Below are 21211 nucleotides of genomic sequence, written 5' to 3'. Positions count from 1 at the left end.
TTTCCCACTGGTGTTTCCCAACTGCAGTCCTCAGGTTGCCCCAGCAACACACATTCACATTTTAGAGCCAGACAAGCACGCTTGATTCAATTTGTTAACTAATCCTTCGATTAGTTAAATCAGTCCAGAGCTACAACAACGTGTGCTGATTGAACCAAACTAAATAGTTGGAGGATGCGGGCATCGATCCCGCTACCTCTCGCATGCTAAGCGAGCGCTCTACCATTTGAGCTAATCCCCCTGTGCCTCCAACAAGAAGTATGAAATCTCAATGACCGCACTGCCAAATCCCTCGTCCATAAGAAAGGATACTTTTTAACAAGTATGCTTGCTTCAGCTGTCTAAAAGTATTTTTCATGGTAGTTCAGTAAAGGTTGAAGTAGTGATAGGAGTAAGCCCAGTGGTGGAAATAGTTGTATTGTTGGGTTAGTATCCAGAGCTACAACAACAATGTGTGCTGATTGAACCAAACTAAATAGTTGGAGGATGCGGGCATCGATCCCGCTACCTCTCGCATGCTAAGCGAGCGCTCTACCATTTGAGCTAATCCCCCTGTGCATCCAACAAGAAGTATGAAATCTCAATGACCACACTGCCAAATCCCTCGTCCATAAGTAAGGATACTTTTTAAAAAGTATGCTTGCTTCAGCTGTCTAAAAGTATTTTTCATGGTAGTTCAGTAAAGGTGGAAGTAGTGACTGCAGTAAGCCCAGTGGTGGAAATAGTTGTATTGTTGGGTTAGTGAGTTTTGGGTGTATGATAGCAGAAAAACCTGCGAGTCTGGAGTTCCCCCTGCTGGCTGTCTGTGGAATAACATTAGGATCAGTTGATCGTGGGGAAATGCATGTTAGTCGCCCGAAACATGGTCACTGTTTTCCTGTCTTTTGTCGTGCTTATGCTCACTGCGTCTCAGTGGATCGCTCCAAGGCCTTTCTACTGTAAGCAGAGGAGAGGACAGCCTTCCAGTAGAATAAATAAGAGTCACAGCTCCCAACATTTACTAACAAATGAACAGCTACTAAATCAAAGATCTGTCTCATAAACTACACATGTGCCTACATGTGATAACCAAAGGGGATTTTTGCATTACCCCAAGCGACCACATAATTTGTCCCTTTAATTGAAGTAATAATTCGGTGGTTTGGTGGGATTTCCTAAATTCCAGTGTGTTTCTGCTTGCCACAACAAAGTCAAAAGAGAGAATGAACTGGCACACAGACTAAGATATTAGGACCTGTTTAGTAGCAAAAAGAAGGCTGTCCATCATATCGCAAAGCCATTATGACAAGGGCTCCTCCTCCCCTGTAGGATAAATAATAATAATTATGATTTATTCTATATAGCACTTTTCATTACACACAGAATCTCAAAGTAGCTTTAAAAACTCAAATAAACTCAAGGTGATCTGGTACATACTTGGCCGATGGCTTCCAAAGCTTCAGATGATAATAATAAGATGGAGAGTGATGGAGTCTGTAGTTAGAGAGGAGTTGAGGCAGTAAGGCAGTTCACTTCAGATACTTAGCTTGCACTTGTATGTGCTAGAGAACTGTGCTACATACCAATTATTTTCAATATGTATAAATATAGAGATAGAAATATATGTATGACTCCTGCTCTTTTTGTTTTACCTTTTAATAAATCACTTAAATGGGGATCCCTCTTAATGGTTCATGAGTAATTTGGTATTGTTCGGCATGTTTAACGTTACCTGCCTAAGTACCTTAGATCGCAAGCCCATAATTAGTCAATAGGGCTGACTGGCTAGCTACTAGTACTGTTAACTAGCCAGATAGCAACAAAGCATTGTTAGCTAGCTAATGTAACCATGAAGAATTGACATCTATCTTACATATTATTCGTTTTAGGTCATTTTTGTCCTGTTTAGCTATCTGGCTAGCTAAATTGTTACGATTCACATATCTAGCTGATAATTGTGACGTCAAACGTTTGCTTTGTGTATATCTTGATTCGTCTATTGTTGCCATTGTCCTGGCTGGAAGGAGGTTCAGTGAATGGGGCTGTGAAGCGTGAGGTAATACAGTAGGGGGAGTGCGAGTGCTTCTTAAATGTATTGCTTTATGCATTCTCCTCACTCGCGTCCACACAAAAACGTACTCAAGAGAACGGAGTGGAGAATACAATCGGAGCATGAGTGTGGAGCATGGTAGTATGTTTGGAAAAACACCCCTAGAGTTTGAGAGCTACAAGCCCCCACTCACCCAGTAATTTTTGAACTGTCCCTAAATTATCCTATTAAAACACTACATGGGAAATACGTCATGAACTCACAACAATTGAAAGTGCAGAGTATAAAACAGTACTTAGCCTAATATATTATGAACAGCCACGATAGCGTCGTCTACTGTTTGGTCTATTTTGAATCAATATTTCAACTCGCCACCACACTCTACGTATTTCCCACTGGTGTTTCCCAACTGCAGTCCTCAGGTTGCCCCAGCAACACACATTCACATTTTAGAGCCAGACAAGCACGCTTGATTCAATTTGTTAACTAATCCTTCGATTAGTTAAATCAGTCCAGAGCTACAACAACGTGTGCTGATTGAACCAAACTAAATAGTTGGAGGATGCGGGCATCGATCCCGCTACCTCTCGCATGCTAAGCGAGCGCTCTACCATTTGAGCTAATCCCCCTGTGCCTCCAACAAGAAGTATGAAATCTCAATGACCGCACTGCCAAATCCCTCGTCCATAAGAAAGGATACTTTTTAACAAGTATGCTTGCTTCAGCTGTCTAAAAGTATTTTTCATGGTAGTTCAGTAAAGGTTGAAGTAGTGATAGGAGTAAGCCCAAAGGTGGAAATAGTTGTATTGTTGGGTTAGTATCCAGAGCTACAACAACAATGTGTGCTGATTGAACCAAACTAAATAGTTGGAGGATGCGGGCATCGATCCCGCTACCTCTCGCATGCTAAGCGAGCGCTCTACCATTTGAGCTAATCCCCCTGTGCATCCAACAAGAAGTATGAAATCTCAATGACCACACTGCCAAATCCCTCGTCCATAAGTAAGGATACTTTTTAAAAAGTATGCTTGCTTCAGCTGTCTAAAAGTATTTTTCATGGTAGTTCAGTAAAGGTGGAAGTAGTGACTGCAGTAAGCCCAGTGGTGGAAATAGTTGTATTGTTGGGTTAGTGAGTTTTGGGTGTATGATAGCAGAAAAACCTGCGAGTCTGGAGTTCCCCCTGCTGGCTGTCTGTGGAATAACATTAGGATCAGTTGATCGTGGGGAAATGCATGTTAGTCGCCCGAAACATGGTCACTGTTTTCCTGTCTTTTGTCGTGCTTATGCTCACTGCGTCTCAGTGGATCGCTCCAAGGCCTTTCTACTGTAAGCAGAGGAGAGGACAGCCTTCCAGTAGAATAAATAAGAGTCACAGCTCCCAACATTTACTAACAAATGAACAGCTACTAAATCAAAGATCTGTCTCATAAACTACACATGTGCCTACATGTGATAACCAAAGGGGATTTTTGCATTACCCCAAGCGACCACATAATTTGTCCCTTTAATTGAAGTAATAATTCGGTGGTTTGGTGGGATTTCCTAAATTCCAGTGTGTTTCTGCTTGCCACAACAAAGTCAAAAGAGAGAATGAACTGGCACACAGACTAAGATATTAGGACCTGTTTAGTAGCAAAAAGAAGGCTGTCCATCATATCGCAAAGCCATTATGACAAGGGCTCCTCCTCCCCTGTAGGATAAATAATAATAATTATGATTTATTCTATATAGCACTTTTCATTACACACAGAATCTCAAAGTAGCTTTAAAAACTCAAATAAACTCAAGGTGATCTGGTACATACTTGGCCGATGGCTTCCAAAGCTTCAGATGATAATAATAAGATGGAGAGTGATGGAGTCTGTAGTTAGAGAGGAGTTGAGGCAGTAAGGCAGTTCACTTCAGATACTTAGCTTGCACTTGTATGTGCTAGAGAACTGTGCTACATACCAATTATTTTCAATATGTATAAATATAGAGATAGAAATATATGTATGACTCCTGCTCTTTTTGTTTTACCTTTTAATAAATCACTTAAATGGGGATCCCTCTTAATGGTTCATGAGTAATTTGGTATTGTTCGGCATGTTTAACGTTACCTGCCTAAGTACCTTAGATCGCAAGCCCATAATTAGTCAATAGGGCTGACTGGCTAGCTACTAGTACTGTTAACTAGCCAGATAGCAACAAAGCATTGTTAGCTAGCTAATGTAACCATGAAGAATTGACATCTATCTTACATATTATTCGTTTTAGGTCATTTTTGTCCTGTTTAGCTATCTGGCTAGCTAAATTGTTACGATTCACATATCTAGCTGATAATTGTGACGTCAAACGTTTGCTTTGTGTATATCTTGATTCGTCTATTGTTGCCATTGTCCTGGCTGGAAGGAGGTTCAGTGAATGGGGCTGTGAAGCGTGAGGTAATACAGTAGGGGGAGTGCGAGTGCTTCTTAAATGTATTGCTTTATGCATTCTCCTCACTCGCGTCCACACAAAAACGTACTCAAGAGAACGGAGTGGAGAATACAATCGGAGCATGAGTGTGGAGCATGGTAGTATGTTTGGAAAAACACCCCTAGAGTTTGAGAGCTACAAGCCCCCACTCACCCAGTAATTTTTGAACTGTCCCTAAATTATCCTATTAAAACACTACATGGGAAATACGTCATGAACTCACAACAATTGAAAGTGCAGAGTATAAAACAGTACTTAGCCTAATATATTATGAACAGCCACGATAGCGTCGTCTACTGTTTGGTCTATTTTGAATCAATATTTCAACTCGCCACCACACTCTACGTATTTCCCACTGGTGTTTCCCAACTGCAGTCCTCAGGTTGCCCCAGCAACACACATTCACATTTTAGAGCCAGACAAGCACGCTTGATTCAATTTGTTAACTAATCCTTCGATTAGTTAAATCAGTCCAGAGCTACAACAACGTGTGCTGATTGAACCAAACTAAATAGTTGGAGGATGCGGGCATCGATCCCGCTACCTCTCGCATGCTAAGCGAGTGTGCTGATTGAACCAAACTAAATAGTTGGAGGATGCGGGCATCGATCCCGCTACCTCTCGCATGCTAAGCGAGCGCTCTACCATTTGAGCTAATCCCCCTGTGCCTCCAACAAGAAGTATGAAATCTCAATGACCGCACTGCCAAATCCCTCGTCCATAAGAAAGGATACTTTTTAACAAGTATGCTTGCTTCAGCTGTCTAAAAGTATTTTTCATGGTAGTTCAGTAAAGGTTGAAGTAGTGATAGGAGTAAGCCCAGTGGTGGAAATAGTTGTATTGTTGGGTTAGTATCCAGAGCTACAACAACAATGTGTGCTGATTGAACCAAACTAAATAGTTGGAGGATGCGGGCATCGATCCCGCTACCTCTCGCATGCTAAGCGAGCGCTCTACCATTTGAGCTAATCCCCCTGTGCATCCAACAAGAAGTATGAAATCTCAATGACCACACTGCCAAATCCCTCGTCCATAAGTAAGGATACTTTTTAAAAAGTATGCTTGCTTCAGCTGTCTAAAAGTATTTTTCATGGTAGTTCAGTAAAGGTGGAAGTAGTGACTGCAGTAAGCCCAGTGGTGGAAATAGTTGTATTGTTGGGTTAGTGAGTTTTGGGTGTATGATAGCAGAAAAACCTGCGAGTCTGGAGTTCCCCCTGCTGGCTGTCTGTGGAATAACATTAGGATCAGTTGATCGTGGGGAAATGCATGTTAGTCGCCCGAAACATGGTCACTGTTTTCCTGTCTTTTGTCGTGCTTATGCTCACTGCGTCTCAGTGGATCGCTCCAAGGCCTTTCTACTGTAAGCAGAGGAGAGGACAGCCTTCCAGTAGAATAAATAAGAGTCACAGCTCCCAACATTTACTAACAAATGAACAGCTACTAAATCAAAGATCTGTCTCATAAACTACACATGTGCCTACATGTGATAACCAAAGGGGATTTTTGCATTACCCCAAGCGACCACATAATTTGTCCCTTTAATTGAAGTAATAATTCGGTGGTTTGGTGGGATTTCCTAAATTCCAGTGTGTTTCTGCTTGCCACAACAAAGTCAAAAGAGAGAATGAACTGGCACACAGACTAAGATATTAGGACCTGTTTAGTAGCAAAAAGAAGGCTGTCCATCATATCGCAAAGCCATTATGACAAGGGCTCCTCCTCCCCTGTAGGATAAATAATAATAATTATGATTTATTCTATATAGCACTTTTCATTACACACAGAATCTCAAAGTAGCTTTAAAAACTCAAATAAACTCAAGGTGATCTGGTACATACTTGGCCGATGGCTTCCAAAGCTTCAGATGATAATAATAAGATGGAGAGTGATGGAGTCTGTAGTTAGAGAGGAGTTGAGGCAGTAAGGCAGTTCACTTCAGATACTTAGCTTGCACTTGTATGTGCTAGAGAACTGTGCTACATACCAATTATTTTCAATATGTATAAATATAGAGATAGAAATATATGTATGACTCCTGCTCTTTTTGTTTTACCTTTTAATAAATCACTTAAATGGGGATCCCTCTTAATGGTTCATGAGTAATTTGGTATTGTTCGGCATGTTTAACGTTACCTGCCTAAGTACCTTAGATCGCAAGCCCATAATTAGTCAATAGGGCTGACTGGCTAGCTACTAGTACTGTTAACTAGCCAGATAGCAACAAAGCATTGTTAGCTAGCTAATGTAACCATGAAGAATTGACATCTATCTTACATATTATTCGTTTTAGGTCATTTTTGTCCTGTTTAGCTATCTGGCTAGCTAAATTGTTACGATTCACATATCTAGCTGATAATTGTGACGTCAAACGTTTGCTTTGTGTATATCTTGATTCGTCTATTGTTGCCATTGTCCTGGCTGGAAGGAGGTTCAGTGAATGGGGCTGTGAAGCGTGAGGTAATACAGTAGGGGGAGGCGAGTGCTTCTTAAATGTATTGCTTTATGCATTCTCCTCACTCGCGTCCACACAAAAACGTACTCAAGAGAACGGAGTGGAGAATACAATCGGAGCATGAGTGTGGAGCATGGTAGTATGTTTGGAAAAACACCCCTAGAGTTTGAGAGCTACAAGCCCCCACTCACCCAGTAATTTTTGAACTGTCCCTAAATTATCCTATTAAAACACTACATGGGAAATACGTCATGAACTCACAACAATTGAAAGTGCAGAGTATAAAACAGTACTTAGCCTAATATATTATGAACAGCCACGATAGCGTCGTCTACTGTTTGGTCTATTTTGAATCAATATTTCAACTCGCCACCACACTCTACGTATTTCCCACTGGTGTTTCCCAACTGCAGTCCTCAGGTTGCCCCAGCAACACACATTCACATTTTAGAGCCAGACAAGCACGCTTGATTCAATTTGTTAACTAATCCTTCGATTAGTTAAATCAGTCCAGAGCTACAACAACGTGTGCTGATTGAACCAAACTAAATAGTTGGAGGATGCGGGCATCGATCCCGCTACCTCTCGCATGCTAAGCGAGCGCTCTACCATTTGAGCTAATCCCCCTGTGCCTCCAACAAGAAGTATGAAATCTCAATGACCGCACTGCCAAATCCCTCGTCCATAAGAAAGGATACTTTTTAACAAGTATGCTTGCTTCAGCTGTCTAAAAGTATTTTTCATGGTAGTTCAGTAAAGGTTGAAGTAGTGATAGGAGTAAGCCCAGTGGTGGAAATAGTTGTATTGTTGGGTTAGTATCCAGAGCTACAACAACAATGTGTGCTGATTGAACCAAACTAAATAGTTGGAGGATGCGGGCATCGATCCCGCTACCTCTCGCATGCTAAGCGAGCGCTCTACCATTTGAGCTAATCCCCCTGTGCATCCAACAAGAAGTATGAAATCTCAATGACCACACTGCCAAATCCCTCGTCCATAAGTAAGGATACTTTTTAAAAAGTATGCTTGCTTCAGCTGTCTAAAAGTATTTTTCATGGTAGTTCAGTAAAGGTGGAAGTAGTGACTGCAGTAAGCCCAGTGGTGGAAATAGTTGTATTGTTGGGTTAGTGAGTTTTGGGTGTATGATAGCAGAAAAACCTGCGAGTCTGGAGTTCCCCCTGCTGGCTGTCTGTGGAATAACATTAGGATCAGTTGATCGTGGGGAAATGCATGTTAGTCGCCCGAAACATGGTCACTGTTTTCCTGTCTTTTGTCGTGCTTATGCTCACTGCGTCTCAGTGGATCGCTCCAAGGCCTTTCTACTGTAAGCAGAGGAGAGGACAGCCTTCCAGTAGAATAAATAAGAGTCACAGCTCCCAACATTTACTAACAAATGAACAGCTACTAAATCAAAGATCTGTCTCATAAACTACACATGTGCCTACATGTGATAACCAAAGGGGATTTTTGCATTACCCCAAGCGACCACATAATTTGTCCCTTTAATTGAAGTAATAATTCGGTGGTTTGGTGGGATTTCCTAAATTCCAGTGTGTTTCTGCTTGCCACAACAAAGTCAAAAGAGAGAATGAACTGGCACACAGACTAAGATATTAGGACCTGTTTAGTAGCAAAAAGAAGGCTGTCCATCATATCGCAAAGCCATTATGACAAGGGCTCCTCCTCCCCTGTAGGATAAATAATAATAATTATGATTTATTCTATATAGCACTTTTCATTACACACAGAATCTCAAAGTAGCTTTAAAAACTCAAATAAACTCAAGGTGATCTGGTACATACTTGGCCGATGGCTTCCAAAGCTTCAGATGATAATAATAAGATGGAGAGTGATGGAGTCTGTAGTTAGAGAGGAGTTGAGGCAGTAAGGCAGTTCACTTCAGATACTTAGCTTGCACTTGTATGTGCTAGAGAACTGTGCTACATACCAATTATTTTCAATATGTATAAATATAGAGATAGAAATATATGTATGACTCCTGCTCTTTTTGTTTTACCTTTTAATAAATCACTTAAATGGGGATCCCTCTTAATGGTTCATGAGTAATTTGGTATTGTTCGGCATGTTTAACGTTACCTGCCTAAGTACCTTAGATCGCAAGCCCATAATTAGTCAATAGGGCTGACTGGCTAGCTACTAGTACTGTTAACTAGCCAGATAGCAACAAAGCATTGTTAGCTAGCTAATGTAACCATGAAGAATTGACATCTATCTTACATATTATTCGTTTTAGGTCATTTTTGTCCTGTTTAGCTATCTGGCTAGCTAAATTGTTACGATTCACATATCTAGCTGATAATTGTGACGTCAAACGTTTGCTTTGTGTATATCTTGATTCGTCTATTGTTGCCATTGTCCTGGCTGGAAGGAGGTTCAGTGAATGGGGCTGTGAAGCGTGAGGTAATACAGTAGGGGGAGTGCGAGTGCTTCTTAAATGTATTGCTTTATGCATTCTCCTCACTCGCGTCCACACAAAAACGTACTCAAGAGAACGGAGTGGAGAATACAATCGGAGCATGAGTGTGGAGCATGGTAGTATGTTTGGAAAAACACCCCTAGAGTTTGAGAGCTACAAGCCCCCACTCACCCAGTAATTTTTGAACTGTCCCTAAATTATCCTATTAAAACACTACATGGGAAATACGTCATGAACTCACAACAATTGAAAGTGCAGAGTATAAAACAGTACTTAGCCTAATATATTATGAACAGCCACGATAGCGTCGTCTACTGTTTGGTCTATTTTGAATCAATATTTCAACTCGCCACCACACTCTACGTATTTCCCACTGGTGTTTCCCAACTGCAGTCCTCAGGTTGCCCCAGCAACACACATTCACATTTTAGAGCCAGACAAGCACGCTTGATTCAATTTGTTAACTAATCCTTCGATTAGTTAAATCAGTCCAGAGCTACAACAACGTGTGCTGATTGAACCAAACTAAATAGTTGGAGGATGCGGGCATCGATCCCGCTACCTCTCGCATGCTAAGCGAGCGCTCTACCATTTGAGCTAATCCCCCTGTGCCTCCAACAAGAAGTATGAAATCTCAATGACCGCACTGCCAAATCCCTCGTCCATAAGAAAGGATACTTTTTAACAAGTATGCTTGCTTCAGCTGTCTAAAAGTATTTTTCATGGTAGTTCAGTAAAGGTTGAAGTAGTGATAGGAGTAAGCCCAGTGGTGGAAATAGTTGTATTGTTGGGTTAGTATCCAGAGCTACAACAACAATGTGTGCTGATTGAACCAAACTAAATAGTTGGAGGATGCGGGCATCGATCCCGCTACCTCTCGCATGCTAAGCGAGCGCTCTACCATTTGAGCTAATCCCCCTGTGCATCCAACAAGAAGTATGAAATCTCAATGACCACACTGCCAAATCCCTCGTCCATAAGTAAGGATACTTTTTAAAAAGTATGCTTGCTTCAGCTGTCTAAAAGTATTTTTCATGGTAGTTCAGTAAAGGTGGAAGTAGTGACTGCAGTAAGCCCAGTGGTGGAAATAGTTGTATTGTTGGGTTAGTGAGTTTTGGGTGTATGATAGCAGAAAAACCTGCGAGTCTGGAGTTCCCCCTGCTGGCTGTCTGTGGAATAACATTAGGATCAGTTGATCGTGGGGAAATGCATGTTAGTCGCCCGAAACATGGTCACTGTTTTCCTGTCTTTTGTCGTGCTTATGCTCACTGCGTCTCAGTGGATCGCTCCAAGGCCTTTCTACTGTAAGCAGAGGAGAGGACAGCCTTCCAGTAGAATAAATAAGAGTCACAGCTCCCAACATTTACTAACAAATGAACAGCTACTAAATCAAAGATCTGTCTCATAAACTACACATGTGCCTACATGTGATAACCAAAGGGGATTTTTGCATTACCCCAAGCGACCACATAATTTGTCCCTTTAATTGAAGTAATAATTCGGTGGTTTGGTGGGATTTCCTAAATTCCAGTGTGTTTCTGCTTGCCACAACAAAGTCAAAAGAGAGAATGAACTGGCACACAGACTAAGATATTAGGACCTGTTTAGTAGCAAAAAGAAGGCTGTCCATCATATCGCAAAGCCATTATGACAAGGGCTCCTCCTCCCCTGTAGGATAAATAATAATAATTATGATTTATTCTATATAGCACTTTTCATTACACACAGAATCTCAAAGTAGCTTTAAAAACTCAAATAAACTCAAGGTGATCTGGTACATACTTGGCCGATGGCTTCCAAAGCTTCAGATGATAATAATAAGATGGAGAGTGATGGAGTCTGTAGTTAGAGAGGAGTTGAGGCAGTAAGGCAGTTCACTTCAGATACTTAGCTTGCACTTGTATGTGCTAGAGAACTGTGCTACATACCAATTATTTTCAATATGTATAAATATAGAGATAGAAATATATGTATGACTCCTGCTCTTTTTGTTTTACCTTTTAATAAATCACTTAAATGGGGATCCCTCTTAATGGTTCATGAGTAATTTGGTATTGTTCGGCATGTTTAACGTTACCTGCCTAAGTACCTTAGATCGCAAGCCCATAATTAGTCAATAGGGCTGACTGGCTAGCTACTAGTACTGTTAACTAGCCAGATAGCAACAAAGCATTGTTAGCTAGCTAATGTAACCATGAAGAATTGACATCTATCTTACATATTATTCGTTTTAGGTCATTTTTGTCCTGTTTAGCTATCTGGCTAGCTAAATTGTTACGATTCACATATCTAGCTGATAATTGTGACGTCAAACGTTTGCTTTGTGTATATCTTGATTCGTCTATTGTTGCCATTGTCCTGGCTGGAAGGAGGTTCAGTGAATGGGGCTGTGAAGCGTGAGGTAATACAGTAGGGGGAGTGCGAGTGCTTCTTAAATGTATTGCTTTATGCATTCTCCTCACTCGCGTCCACACAAAAACGTACTCAAGAGAACGGAGTGGAGAATACAATCGGAGCATGAGTGTGGAGCATGGTAGTATGTTTGGAAAAACACCCCTAGAGTTTGAGAGCTACAAGCCCCCACTCACCCAGTAATTTTTGAACTGTCCCTAAATTATCCTATTAAAACACTACATGGGAAATACGTCATGAACTCACAACAATTGAAAGTGCAGAGTATAAAACAGTACTTAGCCTAATATATTATGAACAGCCACGATAGCGTCGTCTACTGTTTGGTCTATTTTGAATCAATATTTCAACTCGCCACCACACTCTACGTATTTCCCACTGGTGTTTCCCAACTGCAGTCCTCAGGTTGCCCCAGCAACACACATTCACATTTTAGAGCCAGACAAGCACGCTTGATTCAATTTGTTAACTAATCCTTCGATTAGTTAAATCAGTCCAGAGCTACAACAACGTGTGCTGATTGAACCAAACTAAATAGTTGGAGGATGCGGGCATCGATCCCGCTACCTCTCGCATGCTAAGCGAGCGCTCTACCATTTGAGCTAATCCCCCTGTGCCTCCAACAAGAAGTATGAAATCTCAATGACCGCACTGCCAAATCCCTCGTCCATAAGAAAGGATACTTTTTAACAAGTATGCTTGCTTCAGCTGTCTAAAAGTATTTTTCATGGTAGTTCAGTAAAGGTTGAAGTAGTGATAGGAGTAAGCCCAGTGGTGGAAATAGTTGTATTGTTGGGTTAGTATCCAGAGCTACAACAACAATGTGTGCTGATTGAACCAAACTAAATAGTTGGAGGATGCGGGCATCGATCCCGCTACCTCTCGCATGCTAAGCGAGCGCTCTACCATTTGAGCTAATCCCCCTGTGCATCCAACAAGAAGTATGAAATCTCAATGACCACACTGCCAAATCCCTCGTCCATAAGTAAGGATACTTTTTAAAAAGTATGCTTGCTTCAGCTGTCTAAAAGTATTTTTCATGGTAGTTCAGTAAAGGTGGAAGTAGTGACTGCAGTAAGCCCAGTGGTGGAAATAGTTGTATTGTTGGGTTAGTGAGTTTTGGGTGTATGATAGCAGAAAAACCTGCGAGTCTGGAGTTCCCCCTGCTGGCTGTCTGTGGAATAACATTAGGATCAGTTGATCGTGGGGAAATGCATGTTAGTCGCCCGAAACATGGTCACTGTTTTCCTGTCTTTTGTCGTGCTTATGCTCACTGCGTCTCAGTGGATCGCTCCAAGGCCTTTCTACTGTAAGCAGAGGAGAGGACAGCCTTCCAGTAGAATAAATAAGAGTCACAGCTCCCAACATTTACTAACAAATGAACAGCTACTAAATCAAAGATCTGTCTCATAAACTACACATGTGCCTACATGTGATAACCAAAGGGGATTTTTGCATTACCCCAAGCGACCACATAATTTGTCCCTTTAATTGAAGTAATAATTCGGTGGTTTGGTGGGATTTCCTAAATTCCAGTGTGTTTCTGCTTGCCACAACAAAGTCAAAAGAGAGAATGAACTGGCACACAGACTAAGATATTAGGACCTGTTTAGTAGCAAACAGAAGGCTGTCCATCATATCGCAAAGCCATTATGACAAGGGCTCCTCCTCCCCTGTAGGATAAATAATAATAATTATGATTTATTCTATATAGCACTTTTCATTACACACAGAATCTCAAAGTAGCTTTAAAAACTCAAATAAACTCAAGGTGATCTGGTACATACTTGGCCGATGGCTTCCAAAGCTTCAGATGATAATAATAAGATGGAGAGTGATGGAGTCTGTAGTTAGAGAGGAGTTGAGGCAGTAAGGCAGTTCACTTCAGATACTTAGCTTGCACTTGTATGTGCTAGAGAACTGTGCTACATACCAATTATTTTCAATATGTATAAATATAGAGATAGAAATATATGTATGACTCCTGCTCTTTTTGTTTTACCTTTTAATAAATCACTTAAATGGGGATCCCTCTTAATGGTTCATGAGTAATTTGGTATTGTTCGGCATGTTTAACGTTACCTGCCTAAGTACCTTAGATCGCAAGCCCATAATTAGTCAATAGGGCTGACTGGCTAGCTACTAGTACTGTTAACTAGCCAGATAGCAACAAAGCATTGTTAGCTAGCTAATGTAACCATGAAGAATTGACATCTATCTTACATATTATTCGTTTTAGGTCATTTTTGTCCTGTTTAGCTATCTGGCTAGCTAAATTGTTACGATTCACATATCTAGCTGATAATTGTGACGTCAAACGTTTGCTTTGTGTATATCTTGATTCGTCTATTGTTGCCATTGTCCTGGCTGGAAGGAGGTTCAGTGAATGGGGCTGTGAAGCGTGAGGTAATACAGTAGGGGGAGTGCGAGTGCTTCTTAAATGTATTGCTTTATGCATTCTCCTCACTCGCGTCCACACAAAAACGTACTCAAGAGAACGGAGTGGAGAATACAATCGGAGCATGAGTGTGGAGCATGGTAGTATGTTTGGAAAAACACCCCTAGAGTTTGAGAGCTACAAGCCCCCACTCACCCAGTAATTTTTGAACTGTCCCTAAATTATCCTATTAAAACACTACATGGGAAATACGTCATGAACTCACAACAATTGAAAGTGCAGAGTATAAAACAGTACTTAGCCTAATATATTATGAACAGCCACGATAGCGTCGTCTACTGTTTGGTCTATTTTGAATCAATATTTCAACTCGCCACCACACTCTACGTATTTCCCACTGGTGTTTCCCAACTGCAGTCCTCAGGTTGCCCCAGCAACACACATTCACATTTTAGAGCCAGACAAGCACGCTTGATTCAATTTGTTAACTAATCCTTCGATTAGTTAAATCAGTCCAGAGCTACAACAACGTGTGCTGATTGAACCAAACTAAATAGTTGGAGGATGCGGGCATCGATCCCGCTACCTCTCGCATGCTAAGCGAGCGCTCTACCATTTGAGCTAATCCCCCTGTGCCTCCAACAAGAAGTATGAAATCTCAATGACCGCACTGCCAAATCCCTCGTCCATAAGAAAGGATACTTTTTAACAAGTATGCTTGCTTCAGCTGTCTAAAAGTATTTTTCATGGTAGTTCAGTAAAGGTTGAAGTAGTGATAGGAGTAAGCCCAGTGGTGGAAATAGTTGTATTGTTGGGTTAGTATCCAGAGCTACAACAACAATGTGTGCTGATTGAACCAAACTAAATAGTTGGAGGATGCGGGCATCGATCCCGCTACCTCTCGCATGCTAAGCGAGCGCTCTACCATTTGAGCTAATCCCCCTGTGCATCCAACAAGAAGTATGAAATCTCAATGACCACACTGCCAAATCCCTCGTCCATAAGTAAGGATACTTTTTAAAAAGTATGCTTGCTTCAGCTGTCTAAAAGTATTTTTCATGGTAGTTCAGTAAAGGTGGAAGTAGTGACTGCAGTAAGCCCAGTGGTGGAAATAGTTGTATTGTTGGGTTAGTGAGTTTTGGGTGTATGATAGCAGAAAAACCTGCGAGTCTGGAGTTCCCCCTGCTGGCTGTCTGTGGAATAACATTAGGATCAGTTGATCGTGGGGAAATGCATGTTAGTCGCCCGAAACATGGTCACTGTTTTCCTGTCTTTTGTCGTGCTTATGCTCACTGCGTCTCAGTGGATCGCTCCAAGGCCTTTCTACTGTAAGCAGAGGAGAGGACAGCCTTCCAGTAGAATAAATAAGAGTCACAGCTCCCAACATTTACTAACAAATGAACAGCTACTAAATCAAAGATCTGTCTCATAAACTACACATGTGCCTACATGTGATAACCAAAGGGGATTTTTGCATTACCCCAAGCGACCACATAATTTGTCCCTTTAATTGAAGTAATAATTCGGTGGTTTGGTGGGATTTCCTAAATTCCAGTGTGTTTCTGCTTGCCACAACAAAGTCAAAAGAGAGAATGAACTGGCACACAGACTAAGATATTAGGACCTGTTTAGTAGCAAAAAGAAGGCTGTCCATCATATCGCAAAGCCATTATGACAAGGGCTCCTCCTCCCCTGTAGGATAAATAATAATAATTATGATTTATTCTATATAGCACTTTTCATTACACACAGAATCTCAAAGTAGCTTTAAAAACTCAAATAAACTCAAGGTGATCTGGTACATACTTGGCCGATGGCTTCCAAAGCTTCAGATGATAATAATAAGATGGAGAGTGATGGAGTCTGTAGTTAGAGAGGAGTTGAGGCAGTAAGGCAGTTCACTTCAGATACTTAGCTTGCACTTGTATGTGCTAGAGAACTGTGCTACATACCAATTATTTTCAATATGTATAAATATAGAGATAGAAATATATGTATGACTCCTGCTCTTTTTGTTTTACCTTTTAATAAATCACTTAAATGGGGATCCCTCTTAATGGTTCATGAGTAATTTGGTATTGTTCGGCATGTTTAACGTTACCTGCCTAAGTACCTTAGATCGCAAGCCCATAATTAGTCAATAGGGCTGACTGGCTAGCTACTAGTACTGTTAACTAGCCAGATAGCAACAAAGCATTGTTAGCTAGCTAATGTAACCATGAAGAATTGACATCTATCTTACATATTATTCGTTTTAGGTCATTTTTGTCCTGTTTAGCTATCTGGCTAGCTAAATTGTTACGATTCACATATCTAGCTGATAATTGTGACGTCAAACGTTTGCTTTGTGTATATCTTGATTCGTCTATTGTTGCCATTGTCCTGGCTGGAAGGAGGTTCAGTGAATGGGGCTGTGAAGCGTGAGGTAATACAGTAGGGGGAGTGCGAGTGCTTCTTAAATGTATTGCTTTATGCATTCTCCTCACTCGCGTCCACACAAAAACGTACTCAAGAGAACGGAGTGGAGAATACAATCGGAGCATGAGTGTGGAGCATGGTAGTATGTTTGGAAAAACACCCCTAGAGTTTGAGAGCTACAAGCCCCCACTCACCCAGTAATTTTTGAACTGTCCCTAAATTATCCTATTAAAACACTACATGGGAAATACGTCATGAACTCACAACAATTGAAAGTGCAGAGTATAAAACAGTACTTAGCCTAATATATTATGAACAACAGCCACGATAGCGTCGTCTACTGTTTGGTCTATTTTGAATCAATATTTCAACTCGCCACCACACTCTACGTATTTCCCACTGGTGTTTCCCAACTGCAGTCCTCAGGTTGCCCCAGCAACACACATTCACATTTTAGAGCCAGACAAGCACGCTTGATTCAATTTGTTAACTAATCCTTCGATTAGTTAAATCAGTCCAGAGCTACAACAACGTGTGCTGATTGAACCAAACTAAATAGTTGGAGGATGCGGGCATCGATCCCGCTACCTCTCGCATGCTAAGCGAGCGCTCTACCATTTGAGCTAATCCCCCTGTGCATCCAACAAGAAGTATGAAATCTCAATGACCACACTGCCAAATCCCTCGTCCATAAGTAAGGATACTTTTTAAAAAGTATGCTTGCTTCAGCTGTCTAAAAGTATTTTTCATGGTAGTTCAGTAAAGGTGGAAGTAGTGACTGCAGTAAGCCCAGTGGTGGAAATAGTTGTATTGTTGGGTTAGTGAGTTTTGGGTGTATGATAGCAGAAAAACCTGCGAGTCTGGAGTTCCCCCTGCTGGCTGTCTGTGGAATAACATTAGGATCAGTTGATCGTGGGGAAATGCATGTTAGTCGCCCGAAACATGGTCACTGTTTTCCTGTCTTTTGTCGTGCTTATGCTCACTGCGTCTCAGTGGATCGCTCCAAGGCCTTTCTACTGTAAGCAGAGGAGAGGACAGCCTTCCAGTAGAATAAATAAGAGTCACAGCTCCCAACATTTACTAACAAATGAACAGCTACTAAATCAAAGATCTGTCTCATAAACTACACATGTGCCTACATGTGATAACCAAAGGGGATTTTTGCATTACCCCAAGCGACCACATAATTTGTCCCTTTAATTGAAGTAATAATTCGGTGGTTTGGTGGGATTTCCTAAATTCCAGTGTGTTTCTGCTTGCCACAACAAAGTCAAAAGAGAGAATGAACTGGCACACAGACTAAGATATTAGGACCTGTTTAGTAGCAAAAAGAAGGCTGTCCATCATATCGCAAAGCCATTATGACAAGGGCTCCTCCTCCCCTGTAGGATAAATAATAATAATTATGATTTATTCTATATAGCACTTTTCATTACACACAGAATCTCAAAGTAGCTTTAAAAACTCAAATAAACTCAAGGTGATCTGGTACATACTTGGCCGATGGCTTCCAAAGCTTCAGATGATAATAATAAGATGGAGAGTGATGGAGTCTGTAGTTAGAGAGGAGTTGAGGCAGTAAGGCAGTTCACTTCAGATACTTAGCTTGCACTTGTATGTGCTAGAGAACTGTGCTACATACCAATTATTTTCAATATGTATAAATATAGAGATAGAAATATATGTATGACTCCTGCTCTTTTTGTTTTACCTTTTAATAAATCACTTAAATGGGGATCCCTCTTAATGGTTCATGAGTAATTTGGTATTGTTCGGCATGTTTAACGTTACCTGCCTAAGTACCTTAGATCGCAAGCCCATAATTAGTCAATAGGGCTGACTGGCTAGCTACTAGTACTGTTAACTAGCCAGATAGCAACAAAGCATTGTTAGCTAGCTAATGTAACCATGAAGAATTGACATCTATCTTACATATTATTCGTTTTAGGTCATTTTTGTCCTGTTTAGCTATCTGGCTAGCTAAATTGTTACGATTCACATATCTAGCTGATAATTGTGACGTCAAACGTTTGCTTTGTGTATATCTTGATTCGTCTATTGTTGCCATTGTCCTGGCTGGAAGGAGGTTCAGTGAATGGGGCTGTGAAGCGTGAGGTAATACAGTAGGGGGAGTGCGAGTGCTTCTTAAATGTATTGCTTTATGCATTCTCCTCACTCGCGTCCACACAAAAACGTACTCAAGAGAACGGAGTGGAGAATACAATCGGAGCATGAGTGTGGAGCATGGTAGTATGTTTGGAAAAACACCCCTAGAGTTTGAGAGCTACAAGCCCCCACTCACCCAGTAATTTTTGAACTGTCCCTAAATTATCCTATTAAAACACTACATGGGAAATACGTCATGAACTCACAACAATTGAAAGTGCAGAGTATAAAACAGTACTTAGCCTAATATATTATTAACAGCCACGATAGCGTCGTCTACTATTTGGTCTATTTTGAATCAATATTTCAACTCGCCACCACACTCTACCTTCCACTGGTGTTTCCCAACTGCAGTCCTCAGGTTGCCCCAGCAACACACATTCACATTTTAGAGCCAGACAAGCACGCTTGATTCAATTTGTTAACTAATCCTTCGATTAGTTAAATCAGTCCAGAGCTACAACAACGTGTGCTGATTGAACCAAACTAAATAGTTGGAGGATGCGGGCATCGATCCCGCTACCTCTCGCATGCTAAGCGAGCGCTCTACCATTTGAGCTAATCCCCCTGTGCAGCCAACAAGAAGTATGAAATCTCAATGACCACACTGCCAAATCCCTCGTCCATAAGTAAGGATACTTTTTAAAAAGTATGCTTGCTTCAGCTGTCTAAAAGTATTTTTCATGGTAGTTCAGTAAAGGTGGAAGTAGTGACTGCAGTAAGCCCAGTGGTGGAAATAGTTGTATTGTTGGGTTAGTGAGTTTTGGGTGTATGATAGCAGAAAAACCTGCGAGTCTGGAGTTCCCCCTGCTGGCTGTCTGTGGAATAACATTAGGATCAGTTGATCGTGGGGAAATGCATGTTAGTCGCCCGAAACATGGTCACTGTTTTCCTGTCTTTTGTCGTGCTTATGCTCACTGCGTCTCAGTGGATCGCTCCAAGGCCTTTCTACTGTAAGCAGAGGAGAGGACAGCCTTCCAGTAGAATAAATAAGAGTCACAGCTCCCAACATTTACTAACAAATGAACAGCTACTAAATCAAAGATCTGTCTCATAAACTACACATGTGCCTACATGTGATAACCAAAGGGGATTTTTGCATTACCCCAAGCGACCACATAATTTGTCCCTTTAATTGAAGTAATAATTCGGTGGTTTGGTGGGATTTCCTAAATTCCAGTGTGTTTCTGCTTGCCACAACAAAGTCAAAAGAGAGAATGAACTGGCACACAGACTAAGATATTAGGACCTGTTTAGTAGCAAACAGAAGGCTGTCCATCATATCGCAAAGCCATTATGACAAGGGCTCCTCCTCCCCTGTAGGATAAATAATAATAATTATGATTTATTCTATATAGCACTTTTCATTACACACAGAATCTCAAAGTAGCTTTAAAAACTCAAATAAACTCAAGGTGATCTGGTACATACTTGGCCGATGGCTTCCAAAGCTTCAGATGATAATAATAAGATGGAGAGTGATGGAGTCTGTAGTTAGAGAGGAGTTGAGGCAGTAAGGCAGTTCACTTCAGATACTTAGCTTGCACTTGTATGTGCTAGAGAACTGTGCTACATACCAATTATTTTCAATATGTATAAATATAGAGATAGAAATATATGTATGACTCCTGCTCTTTTTGTTTTACCTTTTAATAAATCACTTAAATGGGGATCCCTCTTAATGGTTCATGAGTAATTTGGTATTGTTCGGCATGTTTAACGTTACCTGCCTAAGTACCTTAGATCGCAAGCCCATAATTAGTCAATAGGGCTGACTGGCTAGCTACTAGTACTGTTAACTAGCCAGATAGCAACAAAGCATTGTTAGCTAGCTAATGTAACCATGAAGAATTGACATCTATCTTACATATTATTCGTTTTAGGTCATTTTTGTCCTGTTTAGCTATCTGGCTAGCTAAATTGTTACGATTCACATATCTAGCTGATAATTGTGACGTCAAACGTTTGCTTTGTGTATATCTTGATTCGTCTATTGTTGCCATTGTCCTGGCTGGAAGGAGGTTCAGTGAATGGGGCTGTGAAGCGTGAGGTAATACAGTAGGGGGAGTGCGAGTGCTTCTTAAATGTATTGCTTTATGCATTCTCCTCACTCGCGTCCACACAAAAACGTACTCAAGAGAACGGAGTGGAGAATACAATCGGAGCATGAGTGTGGAGCATGGTAGTATGTTTGGAAAAACACCCCTAGAGTTTGAGAGCTACAAGCCCCCACTCACCCAGTAATTTTTGAACTGTCCCTAAATTATCCTATTAAAACACTACATGGGAAATACGTCATGAACTCACAACAATTGAAAGTGCAGAGTATAAAACAGTACTTAGCCTAATATATTATGAACAGCCACGATAGCGTCGTCTACTGTTTGGTCTATTTTGAATCAATATTTCAACTCGCCACCACACTCTACGTATTTCCCACTG

The 21211-nt window shown here is 41.0% G+C and overlaps 16 non-coding genes across 16 annotated transcripts; all 16 read right to left on the bottom strand.

Moving 5' to 3' along the window:
• Positions 1-168: 168 nt before the first annotated feature.
• Positions 169-241, bottom strand: trnaa-agc (transfer RNA alanine (anticodon AGC)). The gene has a single exon. It is a non-coding gene; the product is annotated as a tRNA-Ala (tRNA).
• Positions 242-480: 239 nt separating this feature from the next.
• Positions 481-553, bottom strand: trnaa-agc (transfer RNA alanine (anticodon AGC)). Its single transcript has one exon. It is a non-coding gene; the product is annotated as a tRNA-Ala (tRNA).
• A 2032-nt stretch (positions 554-2585) lies between these two features.
• On the bottom strand, positions 2586-2658 carry trnaa-agc (transfer RNA alanine (anticodon AGC)). Its single transcript has one exon. It is a non-coding gene; the product is annotated as a tRNA-Ala (tRNA).
• A 239-nt stretch (positions 2659-2897) lies between these two features.
• Positions 2898-2970, bottom strand: trnaa-agc (transfer RNA alanine (anticodon AGC)). The gene has a single exon. It is a non-coding gene; the product is annotated as a tRNA-Ala (tRNA).
• Positions 2971-5076: 2106 nt separating this feature from the next.
• Positions 5077-5149, bottom strand: trnaa-agc (transfer RNA alanine (anticodon AGC)). The gene has a single exon. It is a non-coding gene; the product is annotated as a tRNA-Ala (tRNA).
• A 239-nt stretch (positions 5150-5388) lies between these two features.
• On the bottom strand, positions 5389-5461 carry trnaa-agc (transfer RNA alanine (anticodon AGC)). Its single transcript has one exon. It is a non-coding gene; the product is annotated as a tRNA-Ala (tRNA).
• Positions 5462-7492: 2031 nt separating this feature from the next.
• On the bottom strand, positions 7493-7565 carry trnaa-agc (transfer RNA alanine (anticodon AGC)). The gene has a single exon. It is a non-coding gene; the product is annotated as a tRNA-Ala (tRNA).
• A 239-nt stretch (positions 7566-7804) lies between these two features.
• Positions 7805-7877, bottom strand: trnaa-agc (transfer RNA alanine (anticodon AGC)). Its single transcript has one exon. It is a non-coding gene; the product is annotated as a tRNA-Ala (tRNA).
• A 2032-nt stretch (positions 7878-9909) lies between these two features.
• On the bottom strand, positions 9910-9982 carry trnaa-agc (transfer RNA alanine (anticodon AGC)). Its single transcript has one exon. It is a non-coding gene; the product is annotated as a tRNA-Ala (tRNA).
• Positions 9983-10221: 239 nt separating this feature from the next.
• Positions 10222-10294, bottom strand: trnaa-agc (transfer RNA alanine (anticodon AGC)). The gene has a single exon. It is a non-coding gene; the product is annotated as a tRNA-Ala (tRNA).
• A 2032-nt stretch (positions 10295-12326) lies between these two features.
• On the bottom strand, positions 12327-12399 carry trnaa-agc (transfer RNA alanine (anticodon AGC)). Its single transcript has one exon. It is a non-coding gene; the product is annotated as a tRNA-Ala (tRNA).
• A 239-nt stretch (positions 12400-12638) lies between these two features.
• trnaa-agc (transfer RNA alanine (anticodon AGC)) lies at positions 12639-12711 on the bottom strand. The gene has a single exon. It is a non-coding gene; the product is annotated as a tRNA-Ala (tRNA).
• Positions 12712-14743: 2032 nt separating this feature from the next.
• On the bottom strand, positions 14744-14816 carry trnaa-agc (transfer RNA alanine (anticodon AGC)). The gene has a single exon. It is a non-coding gene; the product is annotated as a tRNA-Ala (tRNA).
• Positions 14817-15055: 239 nt separating this feature from the next.
• Positions 15056-15128, bottom strand: trnaa-agc (transfer RNA alanine (anticodon AGC)). Its single transcript has one exon. It is a non-coding gene; the product is annotated as a tRNA-Ala (tRNA).
• Positions 15129-17163: 2035 nt separating this feature from the next.
• On the bottom strand, positions 17164-17236 carry trnaa-agc (transfer RNA alanine (anticodon AGC)). Its single transcript has one exon. It is a non-coding gene; the product is annotated as a tRNA-Ala (tRNA).
• A 2028-nt stretch (positions 17237-19264) lies between these two features.
• Positions 19265-19337, bottom strand: trnaa-agc (transfer RNA alanine (anticodon AGC)). Its single transcript has one exon. It is a non-coding gene; the product is annotated as a tRNA-Ala (tRNA).
• Positions 19338-21211: the final 1874 nt, after the last annotated feature.

Source organism: Oncorhynchus clarkii, chromosome 31, assembly GCF_045791955.1.
Source record: "Oncorhynchus clarkii lewisi isolate Uvic-CL-2024 chromosome 31, UVic_Ocla_1.0, whole genome shotgun sequence".
Lineage (NCBI taxonomy): Eukaryota > Metazoa > Chordata > Actinopteri > Salmoniformes > Salmonidae > Oncorhynchus > Oncorhynchus clarkii.
This window is presented reverse-complemented; position numbering and strand designations above follow the sequence as displayed.